The following is a 21,120-nucleotide window of genomic DNA, read 5'->3' as shown; positions in this document are numbered from 1 at the left end:
GAGAATGACATGAAATAGGTAAAAAAATAAAACACAATGTCATGGAGAGAGAGAGAGAGAGAGAGAGAGAGAGAGAGAGAGAGAGAGAGAGAGAGAGATCATGGGAGAAAGGATAAAGCATTATATTCTAGCACTTTTAATGATAAATTATTGACTGCTTTTTGAACAAGGGCCATTTCCTCTTTGCAGTAAGCCTCACAAATGATGTATTGAATCCTCGTTTAGAAAGCTCATGCAATCAATCTTACTGTGTGTAATCTCCTCATGTACGTTATCTGTGTGTCCCTTGTCTTAAGTGGCTCTCTTGTCTCTTTATTATTGTAGATGATATGACTGCAAGAATGAGTTGCAACACTGTGGAAACCTTTGGTGAAATTCCGTGATACTCCAAGTAACTGAGTGGGTGTGTACGTGAATTTCTCAATGAAATAAATACAACTGGACAAAAACAGTTTGAGGTTTGTTGATCAACAATATCTTGAAGAAATCAATAGTATTTTAATATATGGTAAAGGGACTGATCTGTCCCTGGGTAAGTTGGCATTGCCTCTCTCCCCACTATTCCTTTCAGGGAGAATGTCAAGAGTGTAGTTCTAAGAGTAAAGGATGGGTCACAGAAAATCTGTTAGGATATTAGTTGGTTCTTTCCTAATTAGTTATAGCTTTACTTACAGGATTCAATCCTCATTTGCTCCATCATTTTTTAAATTATGACAATAATAGTGCCTCATAGGGTTGTTTCATGACTTGAAGGTTACCATTTATGTCAAGTGCCTGGCCAGGAGAAGGCAATAATATATATCGTTATTATCAATATAGTGGGTCTTGTGTAGACACATTACTCATCACACAAACACAGACACATTCACCTTCATTGTGATACGCTCTTGCCTGTTCTTCCCACTCAAACCTAAGTCCTGACTCCTCTTGGCTAATTTTTTCTCTGATATGAATTATAACCTGGTATCCCAGAGAAAATATGCATGAATGCTTTTACAAGACTTAATGACAAAAAAAAGGCTAACTTGGTAGATTTGTAATGTTTGAAGAAAGAGTCTTTGAGTTCCTTTCAAGTTGTTTTGGAAACAACACAAATTTTATTAATAAGTCAGTCTTTTGAGGGAACCAATTAAACATAAGAAAAAAATCATAAATGTTTTATTAAAATAATACCTTCCATCTCTAGAATTGTACTGCATAGCTATCTGAATTATTCAGAATATAGTTGAGCATCAAAAATTAAGCAGGCAAATAATTGAAATTTAAAGATGGAAATGATGAAGGAGAAAGTTATTTTTCCATATACTATAGTGAACTAGATTTTCAGAAAAACTCCCAGTATGTGCAACAAACCTAAAAATATAGCCCTAAAAAGAAATATACAACTGTAAAAATGAAGTTTGAATGCCTACCAACTTATTTTATGAGGGCCTATTTATATATATAGGCCCGATGCATGGATTTGTTCACCGGTGGGGTCTCTAGGCCTGGCCTGCAGGGATCAAGCCGAAACAGGCTCTCTGACATCTCCCGAGGGGTCCTGGATTGCAAGAGGGTGGTTCTTGGGTTATGCACCCCGGAATCAGTTCCCTCCTTTCTCGTTATGGGTGCATCACCTGAGCACCGCAGCTGCCAAGTCACCGCAGCTCGGCAGCTCCTGCATTGAGCATCTGTTCCCTGGTGGTCAGTGGGCGTCATAGCTACTGGTCAGATGGTCACTTATGCTTTTATATATATACTGGAGGCCCAGTGCACAAAAATTTGTGCACTCGGGGGGTCCCTCAGCCCAGCCTATGCCCTCTTGCCGTGTGGGACCCCTCAATGTCCACCCCAGTGGGGACCCTCAACCCATGGAGGTTTGGCCAACCTGAGTGAGGGACTGATGGCTGTTTTCAGGCTGGCCACACCCCCTTTAGGTTGGGGGGTCTCCACTGGGGTGCCTGGCCAGTCTGGGTTAGGGGCTGAGGCCCATTTTCAGGTTGGCAAAGCACACTGGCGACGTAAGCTCCCAGCCTCTCCTTTCTTTCTTTCTTTTTTATTTTATTCTGGGATTTATTTACCTTCTATAATTGAAACTTTGTTGCCTTTAGCGGAGGCCTGCGGAAAGCTTGGCTTCCTCCATCGCCAGGGGCAACCCACTTCTGCTCACTCCAGCTCCGTGGCCATGGCTGGCTGAAAACAGGTATCTGGGGTTTGTTTACCTTCTATAATTGAAACTTTGTTGCTTTCAGTGGAGCTCAGAGCCCGGCCACAGCAGGCGGGGAACCTTGGCATCCTCCATCACTGTAGTAAACAAGCCTCCTGCTCTCTCCAGTTCCGTGGCTGCCAGCCGCCATCTTGGTTAGGTTAATTTACATATAGCCACTCTGATTGGCTGGTGGGCGTGACTTAAGGCATATAGAAAGTACGGTCAATTTTCATGTTTGTCTTCTATTAGTATAGGATATAGATAGATAGATAGATAGATAGATAGATAGATAGATAGGTAGATATATCCTCCAGTAAAATGTTAATAGAAGTAATTATACTAACAAACCAAATCCAGCAATGTATAAGCAAAATAAAATATCATGACCAAGTTTGTTTATTCCAACAATGTAAGGTTGTTGTAGAAAAATGAACTGATAAATTTTACTACATAAGTAGAATAAAGAAGAACATAGAATATTATTCAGAGTAAAACATTTAACAAATTTCTAAGAAATATGTAAAATAAAATATGATAGTATAATAGGAAACATTGCTTAACTTGAAATAACCTACAGGAAAACATCATATGTAATACTTGAATTTTATGATGAGTATCTTTAAATCAAGAAATGTTTTGCAAATGATACAAACATCTAAGAATAGCCAAGGTTCTTATAAATATAACCCTCTAAACTTACCCTCCTAGTTGTTAACCATCTCTGTAAGTCTATTAAGTTTTTCAAACAAAAGTCATAAGGGTATTCTGAGTCTTCCCTGAATCACAGCCTCCACATTTAATCCATCAACACATCCTGAACCTTCCATATTTAATAGGAAACTTCATGTGATCTGCAGTCAGATTGACTCAATGAAATTCCTGGCTTCAGCATTGTTAGCTATATGACACTGGGTCTGGTAATTACCTTTTGTAACACACACTTTCCTTAACTAAAATGAAATTAACAATGATGTCTACTTTATATTATTATTATCAGAATTTAATAGAATAATACATGTATTTAATACAGCTTCTGTCCATTTCATCAGTAATCATTTCTAATAAGGTAAAATCAATAGGAGTTAGAGATTGACCTTGGGGATGAGGGGAAGGAAGTTCAAAAATTCCTCTATATTGGGAAAGCCTCTACCATGGTGATAACCCTTTGATAAGTGTATCCCAATTAGAAGGATATGTTTGAGGATAGTAATGATGAGTATATGATGGCACATGCTGAGTTTTTTCTGTGGTATATTTAGGTGTCAAGATTTAATACACAGTTATGTATATAGAAAGCCAAGATGTACACTCTCAGGAAGATCATTCCCACTGCACAAGGCCTGAGCTACTGTAGATGCTTAACAATTGCAGTTTCTTTTATTTCTCTTAAATTCCAGCTAGGGCACTATTTATCTATTCTTGATGTTTCAAGATACACTTGAAATTTTAAGATATACTTGAGGTGAAAAATCCACTATTTGCACTGCTAGATCATTCCATATTTACAACTGCTTATCAGGGCAATAATGGGAACCTAGCGTGTCTTGAAAATGAAAACTGACTTCTCTACTTAGACTGTGCACAAAAGGCAGGGGGTAATGTTAAATGTTATAAACAATATATGATTTCTCTTTTGTTCAATCACAATCCTCACATTGAACTCTGTAAACTCCACAACCACCTTTGGACCTCTGAAATGTATTCCATAGTTCTTGCAATTGGAGGTAATTGTAATGGGGAGGGTGAGGGGAGGGTAGATAAATGCACACATATAAGCAGAGTGAGAAATGGTATAAAAATAACACTTATCACTAATGGAACATAAAAATGACATTCCCTGGGTCGCAAGTTAGTTGCTAAAATTGCTCTGGGGAGGTAGAAGCAAGTGCAATTTTCTCAACTGCCAGGATGGTCCAAATTTCTTGTCGAAATATTTTATTGCAAATGACTGATTATGAAATCAAAAAGAAATAATTCATGTAGCAGTTAATATTCTTCAGTGGAATAAATTGATCAATTATAAATGTATATATATTTTAGGAAATATAAAAATGGCATATGGGCTTATGTTGAGTATATTTTTGCTAACTAATAAGTTCTCTTCTTTCTTATTTAAAAAGATACAGTGACATGGATTTATTTTAAAAGATACAAACACTTCAACAACAAAAAAATGAATGCATTCTGTATTTTAGAATCAATCTAATTTTCTGCTGTAAGTTTCAGGTTTTTTCTACCTTCTCTTCAGTTCCAAGTGAAAACCAACTCATGCTCTTGAAAAATATGTATTAGTATTTAATAGAACATCCCACTAATTCTTCACTGATTTCTGGTTCAGAGTATGCTAAATTTTGCTTATTTCTCAGCAGGCAAATACGTTTTTTACATTGACTTTGAATTCTCAGATGGATCTGTATTTGGGAATATTAAGATAAACCAACATTGAGAAAATATGCCATCCAGGAGAGATGACTTTTATTCACATCATTGTAAACTATTTCACTTTGTGGGAGACAAGACTGGGCCAGTAATAAAACCTGACCATTATTCTGGTTTTGTTTTTATTGTTGTTTTTTTGTTTTTTTCTGGTCACTTTCAGAAATTTCGTAGCAAAAAGCCAAGACACATGCAGCTGCTGCTGTTAGGGATGGCCTTCCCTGTTTTCATTCTCTGTGTCTCCTTTTCTTTCAACGCCTCACTGATGGCCTCAGAAATAATAGTGGCATATTAAGGTGGCATAATTTAAATAATAAGAAAGTATTTGCCTATAAAAATTACATTTATTATTTAATAAAATAGTTGAAGTTTTTTATGATAGTATGTCAAATGCTATTTTTTAAACAAATTTCTATTATGAAGAAACTGGTATTTGAAATGAATAGATCATGAAAACAAATGTTGATTTTTAAAAAAACATTTTTAAAATATATCTTTATTGATTTTAGAGAGGAAGGGAGAGGGATAGAGAGATAGAAACATCAGTGATGAGAGCAAATCATTGATCAGCTGCCTCCTGCATGCCCCCCACTGGGGATAGAGCCTGCAACCAGGGCACATGCCCTGACCAGTAATTGTACCTTGACCTCCTGGTTCATAGGTAGACACTCAACCACTGAGCCACCTGGGCCTTGAACAAATGTTGATTTTAATTTAAAATTCAAAAGACTGATTGTACCTGGGAGATAAATTGCTTTTATTGGCTTTCTTACATGGTGGGACAAAAGTAGGTTTATAGTTGTTCATAGAGAAAATAATATAATGATTAATAAGTAGCAATACAAGACCAAAATTTGTGTTTTGCATAATCACAGCTGTAAATCTACTCTTACCCTACCATGCATTTCTAGTTGCCTGTATAGTTCATCCTTGTTCAAGTCATCATTTTAACAAAATTTAAACTAGTAATATTTTAGTGATGACTAAAGTACATATAAAAGGCTCAAGTCTCCTTACTTGGAACTAAATTCAATAAATATTCAGTCGTATTAGATGAAGTTGTCAAACTCTAATCTCCATAAAGTATATTCTAAGGAATACTTTCTGCAGAGCAGTTTGGCTTGGGCTAGAGTAAATGATGCCTGCATTATAGCCAACTTCTTTCAAAGACTTTTGCCAATGAATTAATTTTGAATGACCTTGATAGAAAATAAGCATCTTTCATCTTGTTGACTGTCTAATGTAAACATAGAAATTCATATATTTCTATTTAAAAGTAAAATATCTTTTAAAATATTTAAAAAGAAGTTATAAATATATATATATATATATACATATCTATTCTATAAATAAAACAGCACTAAAATAAAGTTATGATTCAATCTAATTTTCTATTAGAAAGATGCATATTTTTCCCACTCATATAATATGAAATATAAACAATCATACTTCATAAAGAACAAAAATATGAAACAAAATATATGATTGATGTAGACAGAAAGTGAATTGAGACAAAGGAACCTTTTATAAAAGCACTTTCAAGACATAATTGAAGTGAATAAATTTTACATATTTAAATTATTCAATTTTATATATTTCAATGTAAGTATAAACTGTGAATCCATCACCAAAATCATGATGATGAATGCAACCATAACCCAAAAGCTTTCACATGCCCTTATGTAATCTTTTCCTTCTATGTTCTCCCACCACCTACTCCCCATCCCTAGGCAACTACTGACCTATTGTCTGTCAGATTTGTTTGCATTTTCTAGAGTTTTAAATAAGCAGAATCATGCAGTATGTACCCTTCTTTAGCATGGCTTATTTCACTTAACATAATTATCATAATATAGTTTCACCACAATTGGTTTACCCATGCATCTTTTGATGGTTACTACCAGTTTGAGGCTATTACAAATTAAGCTGCTATCAACATTCATGTACAAGTCTTTGTATGGGTATACACTGGCATTTTCCTTGGGTAAATACTAGTAAATACATGAGATAATACCCTGTGTTTACCTTTTAAAGAAACTCTCTTTTAATTTTTTAATTGCTTAACTATTTCCCCCTTCTGGTCCCTGAACACCACTCCCGGCCCCAGGAATTTATTTAGTAGTGAGATGAATGACACATAGGCACCAATTAATATGAAAAACAAGTTAATTCTCCTAAAGTAAACAACAAAAGGTTTCCACAAGCAGTGTTCTGGTTCAGTCTGCAGTAAAGCAACATGGTGACTTGGTTTTTTTTAGCATCTAAGTGATGGGGCTGGTGTGAAGGAACCTATTGGTAGTGTCTGCATGGTTAAACTTTTTGGGTGCTCCAAGGAAGGTGGTAGGTAGCCTTTCTTACTGTCTTGCCCAGATGTGAGGCAACATGGGAAAATAGATGTATACCTGAACGTTGTCAGGGATCAAACATCAAAAATGAAATATTTGCCTTTTTTACACTAACTCTTTTCCAAAGTCTTTACTATTTAATGTTTCCATGAGTATTATAAATGATCTATTGCACATTTCCTTGTCAACACTTGGCATGTTTAGTCTTTTTAAATATAGACATTTTCATAAGAATGTAATCCCTTCCTTCTAAGTTCTCCCACCACCTACTCCCCATCCACAGGCAACTACTGATCTACTTTCTGTCGCTATAGGTTTGTTAGCATTTTCTAGAGCTTTAAATAAGTGGAATCATGCAGTATGCAACCTTCTTTAGGAGTTTTCAATTAGCATACACACACTTTCTCATTACAGCTATTACTCATTGATAACACAGCATCCATTCTCTTCTTATTTCTTAGCAACAGAAGATCAATTTATAGCTAGTACATTACTCTCCAGCTAAAACACGCCACTCACCAGGCTCCCTTGTCACTGAAAGAGCTGGCAGATATGATCTATTGAGCTTCTTCAAATTCTCCAGCATAAAGAAGCATGTTTTTTTTCTTGTGTTCCCATCCTGCTAGTAGAGATACCGATTTGATGGCTGGAGACCCAGCAGCCTTTTTGGAATAGGAGCCTAGTTTTAATGAATACGGACTAATCACACCATCCTTTTACCAGTGACTTCTGTTTTGTTTTTTTCCTTTTAGTAAGGAGAGAAATAAAATTTTCTTATTTTGTTAATTAATTTGTTTTTTTTTCTTTTATTTTCCCTACAAAGACAGTTAAATTGTGATAAACAGTAAATGGAAATTCCTATTTCTAGGTTAAATAATCATGTGTTCAAATCTACAACAATTTAATTGGAGAAGACTAAGTTTTCAGTTGAGTACAGATTCACAGTGAATTGATAACAAGGCAAAAATGTCCTATTCACATATATAAATAGATATAAAAATGAAGCTCATCCACATAGAGAAGCAGAGGCTAGAATAAGGGTCCAGGTGACACCAGTTCCTGTTCCTATAATTTTCTATCGGTAGCATCTCTGCTCTGCCTGTGCTTGGCTATGTGAGCCAGTGTGTTCTCACTCTCTCTCTCTCCGCAAATGTCAGTTCAAAAAGGGATTCAATAAATGTTTATTAGAAACAAAAATTATTTTATATTTTATTTAAACTTTAAGCCTAAAATAGTTCAGCTGATTAGAATAATTATCTATGAGATAATAATATATAGAAGGTACAGAAAAATTTTTTATTAAATTAATCTTTACTTCAATAATCCATTTATCAAATATTGATCCTTCTTAGGGAAAGAGTCCAAGAATGTTATAAAAACTGGGAAAACCAATGCCTGTCCTATTTACAGCAAGTCATGAACATCAAGTTCAGTTTTATCATCTATCTATAATAATAAAAGCATAATATGCTAATTAGACCGGGCATCCTTCTGGACAACCTTCCGGATGAAGCTGGAGCTAAGAGGGAAGCCTGGTCCCAGGTTCCGTGGCTGGAGAGAAGCCTGGTTCCTAGGTGCTGGAGGGAAGCCAGGGCCAGCATGCTGCCTGGGAAGGGAGGCCTACACTTGCATGAATTTCATGCATCAGGCCTCTAGTAGTCATATACAAACACATTTTACATGGTATTAGAACTCACTGAGATTTATTTCAATAAAGTGGTTTTTAAACATTATCTTAGTTATTTGCCTATTCATCGTTATTATAAAAATTAGAGACCTGGTGCATGAAATTCCTGCACAGGTAGGGTCCCTAGGCCTGGCCGGTGACCAGGGCTGATCGGGGCCTTCCTTCCTCCAGCTGCCAGCTGCTGGCTGCTGGCCAGGGCCTTCCTTCATTCTGTGCCAATTACTGGTAGTCAGCGCATGTCATAGCAAGCCGTTAAATTCCTGTTCAGTCGAATTCCCAGTCGGTCAAACTCCCAAGGGGACAATTTGTATATTAGTCTTTTATTATATGGGTTTAAAAATAAACAGATCTGTTTCTTTTAGAAATGTAAAATAAGTTGGTGCTACCCAACTGTATTTTCTGCTCACAATGCCACAGCTTTTATTATTATTATTATTGTCTTGAAAGAGTCAACAAAAAGGTGCAACTCAGTTTTCATAAAGCACCTAGATGGAAACCTTCTTCATAAAGAAAAAAAATAAATAACAACAAAGCATATTGAGTTTCAGTGACCTAAAAAAGGGGCATTTTCTTGAGAGTGAAGTGCCACCATCAAAGGTCATTTTGCAGTAATCACAATGCCCAGCCTGTAACAGAAATTTATTTTCAGATATTGTTGTCATCCCATACTCAATGCTAAATTTATTAAATTATCTTGAAACTTGAGAAAAATAACATTTTCAGCTAGAAACACACTTGATAAAAGCTATATTTTGCCAACATCCCATTTCCCCTTCCTGTTTCTTTTTCTTCCATTCATAAGTTTATCTGAGTCAAATCCAGAGAAATGTCATTTGCTATACAAGGCAGTCCCCTTGAAAAATGCCCTTCTGAAGAAAAACCATTTGCTACTGGCAAAAAAAGAAATACTCTTTTATCTTTTTTTGTATTTGATATCACTACTTAAAAATATAAAATCAAAGTCAAACTTAGCATTATTTCTTTTCAACTCCCTTGGATTTTTCAAGCTGAAGTTTTCACTCAGTTCATCTCAGAAAAGGGATAACTCAAAGTTCAGCATGCAATGAGACTCTCAAAGTTCACTGGCTGCTACCTCTCATAAACCAGTACTGTAACTGTAATATGTTAGGATTAAGTTATTTAAGAAGCCTCAGTGTGTTGTCTACTATTTAACCCTGAAATATCAGAATATATTTTTGTTTGTTTGTTTTCTCAAACAGGAGACAAGTTCATCAGAAAAGTTGTTGCTTTGAATATAGAATACTTTTGTATCATACGTTTAAGTACAAATGAAGTTGGCAATTATACCATTCCGTTGAAGCTTTCAGAGTGGCATGATGTTTGAAAGGCTACTGATTTATCTTGGAATTGTTAATAGCCATGCGATAAGTTACAGGATGTTTAAAAGACTTAAGTTCCAAATGTCATCTTGTTGCTTGGAATAAGGTCATTGTTTAACATTGACAAGCTAGACATTTAGCTCTTGGTTGCTTATTTAGTGTTTATGTCAAAAGACACTAGTTGATTTTGACTAGGCTTCAAATATAATTGAAATACAATTTGTAGTTTATCCTCTAACCTCAAATAAAAACAAAGCACAATAGCAATAAAATAGTCCAAACATTTTCTCAATTAAAGCCCTTACATTTTTTTAAAAGATAACAGTAAAATTTGCACATGAGTGAAGGTAAACAAAGATGATGTGAAAAAAGAAATCTGGCAACACATAAAATAAAAGATAATCTTTAGGAGCTAAGTAAGATTATCTACATTGAATATTATTCAATGACAAAGTATGATGATTGTATGAAATAACCAATAAATTTATTTACTCCAAACTGAATGGTGTTTATCCCAGGGTAGACATATACCTGTTTTTTGCTAGTCCCTAATCTCAAGGGACAGTTGCACTCCTGTAATGTGAACCCAGCATATGCCAGTGTGAGTGAACAACAGAGAAGGTGTCCATGAGCCCTGTGGACAGATGTATCAGTCTCTCCAATATGTCTACATATCTTTTGCATCTTATTTTTTCTTCAGCTCTGCTGCATTCTCCGATGCTTGTCATTTCCTGTTAATTGAACAAAGAAGAATTAGTAGATTTGTTGTGCTTTATTTTGAAAAGATGTGGTTAACAATATGCCAAAGATAAGTAGTTTTGTCATTTTGTATTTAGTGGCATCTTGCATGCAGCTGTGAGCAATTCTTCCTATGCCAAATAGGCTGTCGAGTTATCATTAAAGAATGGGTTCATTAGCCAGTATATATGTAGTATCATAAATCTTGAAATTAGCAGCAAAATCACATGGAAGCATTTGGAAGCACTCAACTCAGAATAATAGCATTCTATTTTACAAACTCATTTTGGAAATAGAGCAATACACTGTCATAAATATCATGATAAATGACAGAAATAGGTAAAAACTCAGGTTTAGATTTATATAAATGCCTAAATTCAAAAGGTTACAGGAGAAATTCATAGAATTTATGTGTTCAAACTTTCAGATATTTAATAAAATACTGATATTAAGCAACACACTTTTTGTTTAAGTTAATCCTAAAAGACCTAACAATAATCTTTGATTTGGGACTCACAAAGGGGTAGTAAGTAAAGATCAATAAAAAGAGGATGGGTTTAGTTAATTAATGAAGAAGAAGAAGAAGAAGAAGAAGAAGAAGAAGAAGAACTATCTACACTAATAAAAGAGAAACATGGTAATTGGCATATGACCGCTACCCTTTTCATTGGCTAATCAGCGAGATATGTAAATTAACTGTCAGCCAATATGGCGGCCAGCAGCCAGGCAGTTTGAAACTAACATGAGGCTTGGTTGCCTCAGTGACGGAGGATCGTTGGAGGAAACCAACGTTCCCCAACTGGGGCTGCAGGCCTCTGAGCAGGCAGTTTAAGAAACTCCGTAACAAATACCCCCGGACTTCAGCCAGCAGATTCGCAACATTGTAAGCAAAGGCCAGAAACCTACTTTCAGCCGAGGCCTAAGAGCTGGAGCCAAGCCTCAAGCTAAAGCTGGCCCAGAAAAAAAAAAAGAAAAAGAAAAAAGAAGCAGTTGGGAGCTTCAGTCACCCACAGCCTGAAAACAGCCCTCAGCCCCTCACCCAGACTGGCCAGGCACCCCAGTGGGGACCCCCACCCTGAAGGGTGTTTGACCAGCTGCAAACAGCCATCATCCCCTCACCCAGGCTGGCCAGGCACCCCAGTGAGGACCCCCACCCTGATCCAGGACACCCTTCAGGGCAAACCAGCGGGCACCCAACCGTGCACCAGGCCTCTATTCTATATAGTAAAAGGGTAATATGCCTCCCGGCATTGGGATCAGCGTGATAGGGGGCAGTGCCCAAACCCCCTGATTGCCCTGGGGCTCTGTGTGTGGCAGGGGGCGGGGCTACAACCTCCCTATCGGCCCTGCTCTGTTCGTGACAGGGGAAGGCGCCCCAAACCCCTGATCAGCCCTGCTCTGTGCCTGATAGGGGGGGAGCTCCCCCCCCCCCACGGGCCCTGCTCTGTGTGTGATGGGGTAGAGCCATAACCTCCCCATCGGCCCTGCCTTGAGTGTGAGAGTGGCGGTGCCCCAACCCCCTGATGGGCCCTGCTCTGTGGGTGATAGAGGGCAGTGCCCCAACCCCCTGATGGGCCCTGCTCTGTGCATGACCGAGGGTGGCATCACAACCTCACAATCTCCCTGCTCTGTGCATGACAGGGGGCGGCACCCCAACTCTCCAATAAGCCCTGCTCTGAGCCCGATCAGGGGCTGCACCTAGGGATTGGGCCTGCCCTCTGCCACTGGGAGCAGGCCTAAGCCAGCAGGTCATTATCTCCTGAGGGGTCCCAGACTGCGAGAGGGCACAGGCTGGGCTGAGGGACCCCCCCTCCCCCCCGAGTGCACAAATTTTTGTGCACCGGGCCTCTAGTGATAATAATAATTGGGAAAGCACAGTAACTATAATCATAACAATTTCTTTTTTATTTGTTAGAAATGCTGAAATGCCACAATATATGAGACTTATTTTTGGAACACAGGCATGGGTCTATGGTAAAGATTATTATATGTATGAAAGTATGCTCAATGAAAATAATGTTGTTTACACAAGGTTAGGTATAGAAAATTATAAATTCACTATTGGTAAATTTCTATACATTACACATTCTATTTGTTTTCAAATACATTTCAAAAGCAATTCTAATGAATGCAGCACTTTTAGACTGTTTCAAACTGGTTCTTCATTGAGTTTACATGAGTGTCTTAGAATTAACTCAGGAAAACAGAAGTTGCTCTAGGTATTTTGGTTTTAAGAATTTTAAGCAGATTTAAGGGAAACTATCAGCAAGGATCTCATCCTACAACACCAAAGTTGGGGAGAGTTGTTCTCCAGAGCTCACACAGAAACTCCTTGGATTCCCTAGAACCTCTAGGAAGAGACTTATACTATCCCAGCGTGATTCACAGATGCTCACCAATCACCTTGAACTTTACCTAGGTCGTCCATTTTCCCACTTACTTGCTTCAGAATAATAACCTTTCTATCTCTTCCAACTTCCAAATACTGCATGCTTGTTTCTTCGTGGCAAAAAGTGTGTGTGTGTGTGTGTGTGTGTGTGTGTGTGTGTGTGTGTGTGTGTGTTGGGGGCGGGGGGGGGGGGCGGCGGGGGAGGAGTTCTTGGAAGTGTAGTTCCAGGTTCTCCTCTGGAGGAAGTGAAGAAGGCTTAGATTTACTGATCTGGTTGACACCAAGGCCAATCCAGTTCACTGAGCAAATGTATAATTTGATCACTACTCTCTAGGTAGCTGAAATAATATGTATGCATTTATTTGTATATGTAATAGCAGTTACAAATGAATTAATTCACATTTTTATTCATTATTCTAAAATATATAAATCCCAGAAAATCCAGAGGGTTTTTTTTTTTATTTTTACTTTTTTGGTGTGTGTTTTTTAAATTCATTTGTTGGCAAACCTCACCTGAGCTGAACTCATGGTGTAGAAACCTGTCCCACACAGACGTGAGGTAATGTATATTCATTGTGTGTGACATTTAGATTGAGTCTTCTTATTTTTGCTATGGACATTTCAAGGGGTTTAGTTGAGAAGTTCTATACGATTACCATATCACCTTTTCCAAATTAGAAAAACTCTAAATTCTGAATCAATCAAGTCTGAGATCCAGGGTGGGATTGTGCACTAGTATTTTTTTGATTCTCGCCTTCATTAGATTTTACTTTACTGGAATGATACTTCCATTCTTAAAATAAATTTTTAAATCATTACATATATTGTGGCACATACCATTTTATGTCTTAAATAATCTAAACACGTTGTCTCTTTTATACTAAAAAATAAAAAAGTACCTAAATTGCATTTATATGGTATTATCTATTAGCAGACTGTAAGAATGTTTTAAAAAATAATACTGAATGACAGTTTAACTGAACTTTGTCAAATGAAAAAAAATTAAATTTGTTGTGTAACCAGCAAATATTTTGTCTAATGATTCTGACCTTAATGAATGTGCTTATTATTTATAATGAGTATAATTCATTGAACATAACCCTAAAGAGTATGCCTTTCCTAAGAATTAATGAATATATTTCATGCTTAGTGCTTCTAGCTGCTAATGTGGTCATTTCCTTCTTAATGCACAAAACTTAATAGTTAAAGTCCCTTGTAGTTCTTTTTCATGTTCAAGCTTAGTACAGATAATACTGATGAAATTTTTATTGTCAAACTTAAAACAGTCAAATTCCCAAACTTTGACCCCATTTTAACAATTTAAGATAAAATAGAGGCATCCTCCTTTATAAAATGTGCTTTATTATCAAGCTCTGGCAGTAATTGTTGAATTGCATATGTAATTGTAATTGACACACATCTATCCCTTTATTCCTATGACCGTGTTTGAGGTAATGGACCCAAAAACGTGATACTGACTCAAGTCTAGTTACTGAAAAGGAAAGAGCTGTTCAGTAGTGAAGGCCCAGTGCACAACAGTCACTGTGTAAGTGATGCATTTTTTATAAAGATACTTAGATGCTCCAGTTGTTTGTTACAACAATATAGTTTATCCTAATCCTATCACTGACCCTCTGTATAGTTGCAGCAGCAAATGGAATAACCAGTGTAGTGTAAATGTGTAGATTGTAATTATCAGAAAAAAATAACACAATATCACCAATTTTCAGAAATGCTTGAGAGTTTAAACTTTTATTTATGTCATATCTGCCATCTTCATAGATTCATGGCTTAGAGAAAAACTGTGTAGGACTGTTTCTTTGTTGTACTCCTTTGAACCAGAATTCTGCTTTACATCAGAGCTATAGTTGATCACTACATTAATCAAAATGAACTTTCTAGCTTTATAAGCATGATAAAAATGGTGTGGGGTTTGGATTTTTACTTTAAATATTAGATATGTTGTAAACTGTACAATCAAACTGAAAAAGTGAGACTCCATTATTGCTCATTCACATAAAGATATAATTAAAAAATTATCTTCGATAAGGGAAGTCATGTAGAGCAGATATTGTTAACTTTTTCCACTACATTTATAAGCTACTATTTACATTGGTTAATTCTATGTCATAAAATAAAAGGTGGTTATTTTCTTTTAAAATATGTTTTTATTGATTTTATTTTTTACAGAGAGAGGAGGGGAGAGGAATAAAAAAATAGAAACATCGATGAGAGAGAAACATCTATTGACTGCCTCCTGCATACCCCCTGCATGGCGATCTGGTCTGCAACCCAGGCATATGCCTTGACTGGAAATCAAACTGGTGACCTCTTGGATCATGGGTGGATGCTCAGCCACGGGGCCATACTGGGACTAGTAGAAGGTGAGTATCTTATCTCTCTTTAACACAATCTTCATGCACAAAAATTAGTTAAGTCAAATATAATAATAAGATAGATATTTACTAATATATGTGTCAATATATTTTATCTGGAGGAACATTTGAAAGTCTTCTTCTCCAACATCCTATCCAGTGGAGAACTCCTAGCTTTTAAATTTAAATGTCACCAGTGCTAGAAAACTTTTTTTTAAATCCTCACCTGAGGATATTTTTCCATTGAATTTTTTAAGAGAGTGGAAGAGAGAGGGAAAGACAGAAAGAAATACCAATGTGATAGAAACACATTGATTGGTTGCCTCCTGCATGCCCCCAGACCAGGGACTGGGCCAGGAGGAACCTGCAACTGAGGTATGTGCCCTTGATGGAATCAAACCCGAGACTCTTTGGTCCACAGGACAATACTCTATCCATTAAGCCAAACCAGCTAAGGCTAGATAACTCGTGAGCCCCAAGGAAACTTCTATTTTTCCAAATAATATTTGTTCAAATGTGAATATTTTCCTAAAAGCTTTAACAGTTAATCCTTAACTCTTGGAGCACTACAATGCTTCCCATTGAGAAAACTTCTAATATTGAACATACTTAATATGGCTTCCTCTAGGCCAGGGCTGGTGACATAATTTGGTCTGGCCCTGCCAAGGCATTAGGGGTGGGTTAATTAAATGTTTGACTGAATATACCAGGCTAATTTTTCAGTTGATAATATTGTATGGACCGCAAATGATATTATAAATATCCAAATGGCCCTTGGCAGGAAAAAGGTTCCTCAATCTGCCTAGGCTTTTCTCCATCAACCCAGATACATTGTAATTACTGATCAAGTCTGCAGTCTCTGGATTCAGATGGAAAATAATTCAAATCCTGGCTTTAGTACTATTAGCTGGGAAACTCTGGGCACACCGGTTTCTTATCAAATTAGTAGATCTAATAACATGTCCCAGTTTACTGGGCTGCTTTGAGGATTTGAAACAAACTTATGTATATTAAGAATTAACCTAATACACAGTAGGTACCTAGGAAATGTTGAAATTATTTTAAAACATCCTTACTTTGTTAATATCTGACATAATGTGAGCTCCAGACACTTCCCTCTAAAACCCTTTTATGGCATATAAGTTGACCTGTAATAATTTGGTTTAATCTCTGGCAATGGAATTTCCATACAGTTTCCAATTGTTAGGAATTTAACTTTAGTTGAATGCTGCTGAAATAAAACAGAACCCTGAGCTCGGAGACTGAGCATGTAAAAGAACAACAGAATCTCTTACTAATTTATCATATTTCTCATCCTAATTGTGTTGCCTAAAGTACTTCTGCCAGCAGTAGGTGCTGAATGTTGTTCAAAGCATATCCAAGAGGCTTTACCCTCCAAGGAATTATAAGTTAATATATAGCATGTTTCTGAAATAGGACACAGAGTAATTTCAGTTATGACAAAATTGGCACAACAAAACTATGTTCTGGCCGGTCTTTTACTAAATAGTGTTGGTCAATTTGACATCCATAAAGAAAAATTAAAACTTGACCCCAACTTCACACTATGTGCCACATACACAAAATACAGGTCGGAGTAATAAAAAAGATTGATTAAAAGTATAAATTTTACTTTGCCAATCAAACCATTAAGAGAGTGAAAATCAAAGCCACACAGTGGGAGAAGACACCTGAAATGATAATAATTGACAAAGGAAATGGTTAAACAACCTTAACAAATCAATAACAAAAACCAATTTTTAAAAATTGGCTAAAAAACTTGAACAGAAATTTCACACCTTGAGGATTTTCATGGGTAACTGACATTTGATAAAGTGCCGAACTCATTAATTTTCAAGGATATAAGACATCTCAGGAACTGCAAAGATGGAGGAACTGATGATATCAAAGGTTATGAATTGAATTATGTTGTCCTAAAACTTCATATGTTCAAGACTCTAATCTCAAATGTGACTATATCTGAGGACCTTTAAAGCAGTAATCAAAGTTAAGTCAGATCATAATAGTGAGGTCCTAATCCAATAGGGTTTATGTTCTTAAAAGAAGAGGGAGAGGTACCCCTGAACAGAAAAGGAAGGCCATGTGAGGACACAGTGAGTAAATGGGCACCTGCAAGTCAAGGAAAGAAACCTCAGGAGAACAAAGCCTGCTGACACCTTGGCACTGGAATGTCAGTCCCCAGAACCTAAGAAAATAAATCTATGTTGTTTAACCCCCTAGTCTGTGATTTTGTTATGACATCCCTAGAAGTCTCAGGTGTAAGGAAAGTTGGAAATTCTTCTTTGAAAAAAAAATTGGCTATTATTTACAAAAACTGGACATACTCCTCGGTCAGTGTTTCTTAACTATGTGCAATGGTCCCTCTCCCATCAGGATATTTGTCAATATCTGAAGACACTTTAGATTGTTTACAGTGTGAGTAGGGTAGGGGATAGGGTAGTGAAATGGGCATCACTACCTTGGATAGAGAACAAAAATGTAACTAAATGTTCTATAATTCACAGAATGGCCCCTAGAAAACAGCATTATCTGACCCAAAATATCCAATATGCCTCTGTTGAGAAAAGCGGCCCTAAGCAGGAAACCTTGCAAATTTCATGTACATGTACTCTGTGAGACATGTAGGAGAGTGTTGAATGTTTATGATAGTCTAAATTTGGAAACAATCCAGATGTCTAATGACTAGAATATATCAATAAATTGTGGTATATGCATACTTACAGTACTCTCTACAACCAGGAAATGAACAAACCACAGTGACATAAACTTTTGATTTTTATCTCAGAAGCATGAAGTGGATCAAAGGAAGAGAGGCAGAAAACAATGCATGCTGTTAGTGTTCAGTCATGCACACTCATGTGGCAAAAATAATGAGAAAAATAAGGGTGGGAAGTAGAATTTAAATGTTAGTGGGAAGAGAAGGTTTGGGATGTGAAGGGACATGTATGATGTTGGGGATGCTAACAATATTTCTTCTCAAGGGAGGCTGTTATTCAAGTTTTTGGTTTTAAATGATTAAAGTCCACACTATATTTTATGCACATATCTATATGTTCATTGTATTTCCCAATTTTGGAAAATTCTTTAAGTATATGCATGTATACATGTCCAGAAGACAGTTTCAAGTTTTTTTTTAGTTAAAAGAGCCTTATCCACTTTTGTTGCAGAGCATTGAATGCATTCATTTCTCTCAAGTCACAAATTAAAATAAATATCACAAAATAATTACATTTCTGCCCATAATTTCCCTTTCTTTGTGTTCAATTTTTCACCCACCATATGTATAAAATTCTAAATATTGTGCAAGTCTAAGAGCAGTTGGGATGGGAAGAGATATAATTCAGTGTCTCTAAGATGGAATAGTTTATGATCATACTCTGGAACTAAGAATTTGTCCTACAAGGTCAATAGGGAACATTTAAATGCCAACCTGTGTGACACCATTTCCAAGTGTAATCAATGTTTAGTTATGTGAGCGATTAGAGTGGTTTGGAATTACCAGTTAAAATAAAATTTTAAAGACCTTTCACGGGGAAGTAGAATTTCAGCTGGACCTGAGTGGAAGACTGGAGGAAATCTCAAAATGAAACACATTATGATAAATTATCTTCAGACATTTCTATAAAGGACGGGGGCCAGTGCACGTCTTTCCCAAAGTAGTGCTCTTACACTCAGTTATCAGAGTGAGCAGTTTAATGGAACATCCTTCTTCTCCTTATACTAGTTAATCTTCAAGTAAAGAATGATGTGTTTTTATAATGGAACTCCTACTAACACAAGTTAATTTCTAAGTACAGAGGTTTTCATAATGATTGCCTGGATTTCTTTAAAAAGTGCATCTGGTTTTATTCTTTTTAATGGAATGCTCTTAACTTGAAAAGTTATACATAGAGCTATTTCCAAGCTAGGAAACCATTATGGGAGGGTTTTATCATTTGAAATTCTAGTTCCCACTGGTAATGAAAAGATAAAAGTGATTTTGCTCTCACCAACTATAACAAGAAAAATTCTACCTTGGATTCACTGCTTCCACATAATTCTCAAGATAAATTAATATAAGAGTATTTCAATGGGAATGAAATGAACTCGGTGCCAATATGCCACCATCTCTTCTGGTTTTAGACAAATAATTTTACCTCTCTCAATCCATGATTCCTTTCCTCATTCAGAATGTGGCCTGTTTAGATGATCATTGAGTCTAGTGTAGCTCTGGACTATATTGTACTGGATAAGGCATAAACATTTTGTGAATTGAGCGTCCCTTTTATGAATAAAATGTGTTTTGATTTGGGTAATGAGCATGGCCATAGTAACATATGACTTGTTAAATAGTGCCTAGTGTAGAAATAGATGCTGCCTTCTCCTTTCTAACAACTCCAATTTCCAGGTCTCATGTGATTCTAGGGGAGAAGTCCTCACCTGCTAATTTCAGTAGAGAGGATAGGACTTTGTACAAAATAAATAAAAATAAATCAATTATGCTAGCTAATGATGATTTTGATAGTGCACAGGGAAACCCTCTCTGGACCAGGCAATCACAGGAGTGTTGAAAGCAATGTAAAGACAAATATTCTTTCCCTTTCCTGCTGGACATGAACAGAAAGTATGTTCCAGCAGCTATAATGAAAGACACCTGGGATCTATGTAGGAAGGCTCAGTTAGGACAGAATGAAAGTAGGATTCAGCAGTGTTGCTGAGTCATTTGGTCAATCGTTACTGAAACTAATGTATTTGCTTTATTCTTTATGTGTATGCCTTTAAAAATATTTACAGCTATGCCCGGCCAACATGGCTCAGTGGTTGACCATCCAATTATGAACCAGGAGGTCACAGCTTGATTCCTGGTCAAGGCACAAGTCCCGATTGCAGGCTCAGTCCCCAGTGGGAGGCATGCAGGAGACAGCCCCTCAATGCACTGATGTTTTTATCTTCCCCTCTCCCTTACTCTCTGAAATTATATATATATATATATATATATATATATATATATATATATATATATCTAAAACACAATAATTCTTTTTAAATTTGGTATCTCTGTGAAGATATATAAAGGCCGCTTAAATCTGTAAAAAACATATAAAGTTCACTAAAATCTGCCATTGAACTTCTTCCTGTTCCAGAAACTATAATTTGGAATCAAATTTCTATTGAGTGACACAGAATATTTTTGCTTTATAATTGCTTAACTCAGTTTTATTTGTTTATTTTTCTGTTATTTTCTTTCTTAATTTTTTCTATTGCTTTTTTTATCACTATTTATGCCCCATACCCTTTTCCACCTCCACCTCCACCCACCCCCTCCCCCCACAAGCAGCACACTGTTGTCTCTGTCCATTAGTCTGTTTTCTTTTTTGCTCAATTTTCCACCCTCCCAACACCCTCACCTCCCAGAACTGTCCGCCTGTTCTCTATCTATGAGTCTGTCTTTATTTTGCTTGATAATTTGGTTTGTTCATTAAATTCCACATATGATTGAAATGATTTGGTATTTATCTTTCTCTGACTGGCTTGTTTCATAATGTTCTTCAGGTCCATCCATACTGTTACAAAGAGTAAATTTTTCTTCCCTTTTATGGCTGAGTAGTATTGCATTGTGTA

Source organism: Myotis nattereri, assembly GCF_964212035.1.
Source record: "Myotis nattereri genome assembly, chromosome: 1".
Classification (NCBI taxonomy): domain Eukaryota; kingdom Metazoa; phylum Chordata; class Mammalia; order Chiroptera; family Vespertilionidae; genus Myotis; species Myotis nattereri.
This window is presented reverse-complemented; position numbering follows the sequence as displayed.